The sequence below is a fragment of the Octodon degus genome, unplaced genomic scaffold (genome assembly GCF_000260255.1).
Source record: "Octodon degus isolate 3935 unplaced genomic scaffold, OctDeg1.0 scaffold00001, whole genome shotgun sequence".
NCBI classification, from domain to species: Eukaryota; Metazoa; Chordata; class Mammalia; order Rodentia; family Octodontidae; genus Octodon; species Octodon degus.
In genome coordinates this window covers 23,104,442-23,112,375 of record NW_004524577.1, presented here as the reverse complement: position 1 = coordinate 23,112,375, position 7,934 = coordinate 23,104,442, and the positions used below count along the sequence as shown (strand labels likewise).

General features: G+C 47.8%; 1 protein-coding gene and 1 pseudogene across 1 annotated transcript in view; one reads left to right on the top strand and one right to left on the bottom strand.

The window, feature by feature from the left end:
• Ccdc125 (coiled-coil domain containing 125) overlaps window positions 1-6,969 on the bottom strand; it is a 73,969-nt gene extending 67,000 nt beyond the window's left edge. Inside the window, exon 1 of the mRNA XM_023704657.1 lies at window positions 6,827-6,969. The gene's annotated coding sequence lies outside the window, so the exon portion shown is untranslated. The remainder of the gene's footprint in view (window positions 1-6,826) is intronic.
• LOC101568593 lies at window positions 858-1,832 on the top strand (annotated as a pseudogene).
• Window positions 6,970-7,934: the final 965 nt, after the last annotated feature.

Here is a 7,934-nt window from a genome sequence, read left to right as displayed (position 1 = left end):
AAAAAAAAAAAAAACAAACTAGCAGAACTTTTCAAAAATGACATAGCCAACAGTCAGCTCTTGCTGTTGTGTTTTCCATGTGCTGGGCCTGAGCCAAGTGTTTTCTTTAGATTATTCTATTTGCTCTTTGCACTCTGCAAGACAACATATGATACAGTAAAAGAGTCAATCAAACTGGAGCAGAGGCAGCGCAACCACCCTAGCTGGGACTGCCGACCTCAGAGCTGACACACTTAGCCACCGTTTTACAGCACCTGGAAAACTTCAGCGGGATCAACAGCACATCAACTTTCTATCATTGATGACATTAAACAGGACTAAATGTGAAAGTCTAAAAGGAGGAGCCAGATGCTGGGCTTGGGGGCACACGCCTGTCATCCCAGGGCTTGGAAGCAGAGGCAGGATGCTCCCTGTGAGTTCAAGGCCAGCCTGGGCTGCAGAGAGTTCAAGCCCAGGCTGAACTGCACAAATAAATTTTAAAAAATAAGTAAATAAAAGAGTGAGCCACAGCAATACTCAGTACAGCCTGTTGGATTTAGTCCTTTGCAAATCTTCATAAAATCATGTTGGTTGTTTTACATGGTCATTTTCTTTTTTTTAATTTTTAATTTTTTTTTTAATTTTAGTACAGGATCTACAGGGTCTACAGGATCTCACTACACAGATCGAACTTGTAGTGATCCTCCTGTTTACAGCCTCCCAAGTGCTGGGATTACAGGTGCGCACCACCATGCCCACCCAGTCTCTATTGTAGTCTCAGCAAACCCTGGGGGTGGAGCCAGTAGGGCAGGCCTGGGGATCAAACCCCCAGCCCCTGCATCTGCCTAAGCAGGCGCTTTGATCTGTATTTGGTGGCCATGGGAGAGGAGGGTGGCATAACAGAAGCCTGCCGGCCTATGGGAACTAAAGAAGAATTTGTTAGCGTCAGAAAGAAGGACCTGGACTGGCTGACAACCGAAGTGATGCAGATACGGGACTTCTTACCCAGAATACTAAATGGAGATGTCTTGGAAAGCTTCCAGAAGTTAAAGATAAAAAAACCTGGAAATAAAAGGGCAAGAATTGGAGCAGCTACAACTGGACTGTGAGCATTTCAAAGCCCGCCTGGAAACTTTGCAGGCTGACAGTGGAAGGGAGAAGAAGGAGAAACTGACTCTTCCACAGCAGTTGAATGAAGCAAAGTAGCAGCTCTTGCAGCAGGCAGAATACTGTACAGAAATGGGAGCAGCTGCCTGCATCCTGCTGTGGGGTATCTCCAGCAGCAAGGAGGAGGTCCTCAAAGCCATGTTGGGAGGAGATAAAGCTTCAAAGTTTTTCAACATCACTGGCCAAACAATGGAGAGTTTTGTGAAGTCTCTGGAAGAAGGACTTTTTTCTCAGGATGCCTTCAGGGCAGGTTTGGCTGGCTTGAGTAACCACAGCAACCTAAGGCTGACGGCTTTGTTGAAGCAGCCACTTAAAGAACTGAGCTACAGGGCAGGCCTCCATTGTGAAGTCTTTGGATGGGGATGCCAAGGAGCTTGATTCTGATGAGAACCAGTTTGTTTTTGCTTTGGCTGGAATTGTAGCAAATGTTGCTGCCATAGCCTGCGGTAGTGGGTTCTTGGTCAATTCCAGTCAGGTGCTTTTGGATACCATTTTGCAGCTGCTGGGAGACTTGAAGCCAGGACAGTGCACCAAACTCAAAGGGTTAATGCCAATGTCTCTGTACAATGTGAGCATCAATTTGAAAGGCTTAAAATACATCAGTGAGAGTCCTGGATTCATCCCTTTGCTGTGGTAGCTTTTGAGTGGGAATTGAACTCGGCACCTTGCACTTGCCAGGCAAGCACTTATTCTACTGATTAAGCCCTTCACTGTCTTAATGTAAGAGAAAATAACTGCCACCCAGATTTGCATACTTCTTTCCCCTCATGTCTTTCATGAGCAAAAGTGAAATAGAGACATTTTAGACAAACAAACAAAAAAAATCTGTATTTGGTATAGGATCTCAATACACAGCTCGGACTCATAGTGATCTTCCTGTCTCACCTCCTCAGATTACAGGTGTGCGCCACTACACCTAGACTCTAGCTGGCTCAGCCCACCCTGTGAGCAGGGCTGGCATGTGGTGTCAGGGATCACATTGCAGTCCCTGTGCTTGCCTAAGCAGGCACTTTAGTCTGCTGAGCTATCTTGCAGGCCCCTCAGTTCTTTCTTTCTTTCTTTATTGCAGTACTGGGGATTGAACTCAGGTCCCTGCACTCGCCAGGCAAGCACTTATTCTACTGAGCTATCTCCCCAGGCCCTCTCATTTTTTTTTTTTAAAGTAGATATGTCTATCTTAATTTGCAACAGTAAATAGGAGATTATGCATTGAATCAAAGAAGAATCTTTTGGGAGGCCATGTTTTATCCCCATGCTATAGATCAGCAGATTTGTCGTGTGTGTGTATGTGTGTGACAGACTCTCGATAACTCATGATGCAATCCAAATTGGGCTGGAATCTTCGATCCTCCTGTCTCAGCTTCCCAGCGCTACAGCCATGCACCACCACGCCCAGCTTGGATTCCTGATGATCAAGTACAACCTCCTGCCTGCATCAAGAATGGTATGGTTGGGGCTGGTGAGATGGCTCAGTGGTCTAAAGCACCTACTTAGAACAAGCTTAGCAAAAACAAAGGCACCGCGGTTCAATCCCCCAGCACCACATGCCAGCCAGCCGCGCCCCCTGATGGGCTGAGCTGGCCACACACACAAATAAATAAATAAAAAAATTAAAAAAAAAAAAAAAAGAATGGTATGGTCAGGACCGGGCAACCAGCTGCACAGAAGACAGAATTGGTCAACACGAGGGGAAAACACTGTAAGAGGAAAGACTACGCAATTGCAGGGTGAGCTAAGAACACTGTTTACTGCACCAAATCTATTTGGCCACCGTGGGTGTGGCCTCCCAGAATTCTGAGCTGAACACGAGTTTGCCATGTTCCAGGCTCTATGGGGATTTTTTTTTTTTTTAGTTAAATGGACTGGCGATCAAACTCAGGACCTTGCACTTGCCAGGCAGGCATGTAAGCTGCTGAGCTATCTCCCCAGCCCTGGGCTTTGTGTTTTTGATGCTAGGGATCAAACACAGGGTCTTGAGAATGCTGGGCAAGTGCTCTGTCACTTAGTATTTCCCCAGCCCCCTAATGATTTTAAAAATATAACAGTGAAGTTAGGTATGGAGCACATACCTGTGACCCCGGGACTGTTGTTATGGTTTGATGTTCCCCCCAAGCCTCATGCAGTGAAGGGGCGGCAGGCTTCTAGAATTTGTGATTAATTCATGATCCAATACTGGGATTATGCGTGTAAGCACTACCCCCACCCTGAGGCTGATAACCTGAATGCAACATAAGGAAGGGAGAGGCTTGCTCTCTGGTGCTCTTACTCTTTTGCTGTTTTCTACCACCATGAGCTGCTGCCCTCTGCCATGTGCTTCCCTGTCTTGGAGCCAGCTGAGTATGGACTGAAACCACCACAAACTGTGAGCTAAAGAAACCTTTCTTTAATTTTGGGTGTCAGGTATTTTGTCCATCAACAAGAGGAAAGTAACCAAGACAACTGTGGAGGTTAAGGAGAGAGACAGAGAGACAGGGGGAGGAGGGAGAGGGGAGAGGGAAGAACGGAGAGGGCAGAGGCTGGGACTATAGCTCAGGGGCACAGCACCTGGCTGGCAAGCACAAGGTCCTAAGTTTGATTCCTGGTACCAGAAGGCAAACAAGCAAGCAAGCAAGAAAGAAAATGAAAATACCCAGGATTAGTGACCTAGTCAGTTTGATGTGCTCAGTGTTGGTGACTAGGGACACAGCAGGAGGGGGACGGAGAAGACACTGCCTCGGGAAGTCTGGGCTCCAGCCTTACTTACCACTTGCCACACTCTGATCACAGATGAGACACTGAAATTCTGAGGGCCTGTGTTACTCTTTCTTCTTACTGGGACAATACACCTGATACCAGAAACTTAGAGGAGGAGAGGTTGACCCACTCACAGTTTCAGGGGTTTGGTCCACAGCAGACTGGCTGCGAGGCCAAGGAGGAAGGATCTGGTGAGGTACAGCCGCTCCACTCCTGGCGGCCAGGAAGCAGCCAGGGGACAGAACACATTAGCCCCAGTCCTCCAAGGTAGTCCACTAGGGCACTGTGCCCCACGTGCCAGCTGCCTTTCCATTAGCCTGAGAGTCCTATCAAGCTGACAGCGAAGCCTAAGGGTCACAGCCCATTTATCTCCAAGTGGACATAAGCATAAATACATTAGAGGGTGATTTGGGGCACCGCTGATATATCTGAAATGAACTACAGTGGCCAAATCAATGTTGAAAGAATTAGAACATCAGTATTAAGCCAGACATGGTAGTGTATACCTGTAGCCTCAGCTACTTGGGAGGCTGAGACAGGAAAACTACTTAGGGCCATGAGTTCAAAACCAGCCTGGGCAAACGAAGGTGACCAAGTCTCAAAGGGAGGGAGGTTATTTTTTTTATTATTATTTTATTGAGAAACAAATACCAATGAGACACTTTCCAAGTTGGTTAACAGGACATTTTTAATAATTAACACATTGCACATTATTATCTTCTCAGCGGTCATCCACAGCACAAGAAGCAGCGAGGACATCCCATCCAAACACTGCTACAGCAAATCCTCCCTCTCACTGAACCAAGCGAAAGCAGCCGTACATCTATCCTAACTCTTCTGTATGTACAAATACAAAATGGTCCTTCCTCTGTATCCCCCTTCTCCAGTTCAGTCCTGTCAGAGACAGGCATTCTACTGTCATCTAAATATTATAGGTGCTTGAATTCAGCAAAACAATCCAACACAGTCCAGTAGTCCACAATAGTAGGGGGTTGTCCGCAAAAGTTGTTGACTAGAGCTTTTTACAGCTCAGCATATTAATATGGCTTTAATTAATATACCTCATATTTATACTTTTCTGCTAGGTGGTTAAGACCAAGATAAAGCAAGACCTATATAACAAGAAATGTAACTTTTGTATCTGGTTAAATATGATTTTTTATTTCATCTATTCCAGCTCTCAGCATTTTTTTTTTTTTTTTTTTTGTGGCAGTACTGGGAATTGAACTCAGGACCTTGAGCTTGCCAGGCAAGCACTTATTCTACTGCGTCATCTCCCGGGCCCCCAGCTCTAAGCTTCTGCATCACCATTTTTCACAAAGTGTGCGCCACAGACCACCAATTTTCCAGACTGTCAGGTGTTGCCAGAAATGAAAGGGTCCTAAAATGTGCAATAGATATTGTGAAAAAGGAAGATACATGTTCAAAAGGGAAGGGGAACTGTGGTGGGGGAAGGAAGGGAAAAGAAAAAAAATGGAGATAAAGCTTTTGTAATTAAGAACAGGAAGAGGAGTTGAAAAAAGAAATCAATTTATATCAGGAAAAAAGAATCAAGTTATGTATAAGGCCAAATTCCCTATGATGACTGGGCCTATGAGACAGGTCAGCAGACTAAGTGTCTGCTTTGGCAAGCACATGGACTGGGGCTTGGTCCCCATCCCGAATGCCATGCTGGCCCCCTCTGAAGGGCGTGCTGAGCTGGTGACCAAGTCCTGGTGACCAAGCCCTGCGACCTGAGTCTGAGCCCAGGTGTGGGACACACACCTGTAATCCCAGCGCTGGGAAGGCTGAAAACTGGATCACCACGAGTCCAAGTTGCATAGGAGACCCTGTACCAAATACATAAAATGAAAAAAAAAATCAAAAAAACAAAAAACAAATTCCCTATGATTGATGTGATCATTATGTATACCTAAATGTATCAATAAACCTATTTTTTTTTTTAAATGAACGGGTCCCTCTGGTTGCACTGATACATTTTCCTGTTCCGGTCCATGGATAATGACTCACCCAAAATTACACTAGCAGAACGTGGGAGAGCCAAGCCTAGAAAGCATACCCAGCTCCTAGCCTAGCGCTCCAGTCACTGGGAAAAAGACAGAATTAACAGATTACTGGCTGTTAGCAGTTTTTCTATTTTTCCACTAAAGCAACTCTGGAAAACAACCAAAGACTTCCTAATTGTTAAATCCAAAATTCAGACTCCTTCCTCAACCTCCTTCATGTCTGCAGAGACTGACACTTATTTCCCCGGGCCAGGTCTCTGGAAAACTTGGGCTCCTCAATCCTACAAGAAATCAGATCCTGGTCCTTTGCCCTTGACGCCTCCTATCTGCCAGTTTACACTAGTTTCCTCTTCCGGCCTCTGCTGCGCGAGTTTGTGTTCCACTGCCACACACACCTCTCCAGCTGGATAGCCTGCTAGTAACTCAAACACAGCTCGCTCAAAAGCAAATTCATTATCCTTCCACCCCACCCCGGGTCTCCTCCTGAGTCCTCTAGTTCGGTCATGCTCCAAAACTTTAGAAATGTTTCCTCCTCTTTCTCTTTGACCCTCCCGGACCTTCAGGGGCCAACTCTTCTCAATCCACAAAAATCTTCCCAAACCAACCACAACTTTGCGGCCCTGGTTGAACGTTTTTGTTTTGTTTTGTCTTTTTGTGACAGGCAGGGTCTTGTTACGCAGTCCAGGCTGGGCTTAAATTTACTCTGTAGCCCAGACTGGTCTCGAACTCACAACGACCCTCCTCCAGCCTCAGCCTCCCGAGTGTGGGATTACAGGCGTTTTCCTAGATCAACCAATAGCCCCTTACTTGATCTACCCAAACCGTCCCACATTAGGCAGTCAAAGCCATAATCTCCCCGCACGGATCCGGATGTCCCTTCCTTGTTTTAAAACACTGCACGCCAAGTCTAATTAAACAAGCGCCGCAGCCCCGCCTCCTACCTGACCCGCTCCCGCGAAGCCAGGTGCTGGGAGCCGCTCCTCGGCTGCTCCGCGGCGGACGCCCCGGAATACTTGGGGCGCAGAAGGAGAGGGAAGAAGCGACTGCGGCCTGGAAACGCGGGGCAGACGCGTCCTCAGCCAGCAGCCCGAACGTGACGACCCGGCTCAGCAAACACCTTGGTCAAACACTTCCACCACTTCCGGCCAGCCGGGCGCAGGGCTGGCGCGCACCGTGCACAGCGGCGGGCTGCTGCTTCCCCGCGCCGAGGCCGTCCGCGGAGCTCTGCAGGAAGCCGTGCCCAGGGCCGGGCCCTGCTACCCCCCGCCGCCCCGCGATGCGTCCGCACAGTTACGAAAGCTCAGAACTTAGTATTGGGACAAGCTAGTCACCAAACCCGAAATTGGCAGTATTAGGATTTCCTTCGTTGTTCTACTGAGGATTTTCTTCTGCACCAGAATCCAAAGCGGGACTCTGCTTAGCATCTAGTGCCTTGCAGTTTCAAAGCTCAAAAGTAATAAGTAAAGAGGCAAGGCCCGGGGAGATGGCTCAGTAGGATAAGCGCTTGCCTGGCAAGCTCAAGGACCTGAGTTCAATCCCCGGTATCGCAAAATAACAATTAAAGGGGCAAGAAAAATGGAAACGAAACAAAAGGTCTTTGAAATTCATTAGTTATGTTTCAGTGTCAGGTTTGTCACTGGGTCCTAAATCCCGCTCGTTCGCGAGTAGCGCTCCCGCCGCCTTCTAGGCGGCTGTGGAGGAGCGAGGTGGGAGCGGTGGTCTCAGAAGGAGATGACGGTGAGCGCAAAAGCGGGGCCAAGGGCGACTCAAGCGCCGACTCCAGCCCTAGTGACAGCTAGGGCTGAAGGAGCAGCCTGCGCCTACAGGCGGCCGCAGAGGTGAAGGAGGCTTCTTTAGCTTGAAGCGCTGAGTGGTTGGGGGCGTGGGAGCTGGGGGCATTAGGGCTACAGCCCTGAGCTCTCACTGCCCATTCATGCAAAATGAGTCTAGCTAAAAGGTAGCGCTTCCTTGGGTGCGCTAGGAGCTGGGAACTTTCCACTGGGGTATTGATTTGATTTTTTTTTTTTTTTTTTTTACCCCCGTAGGCCC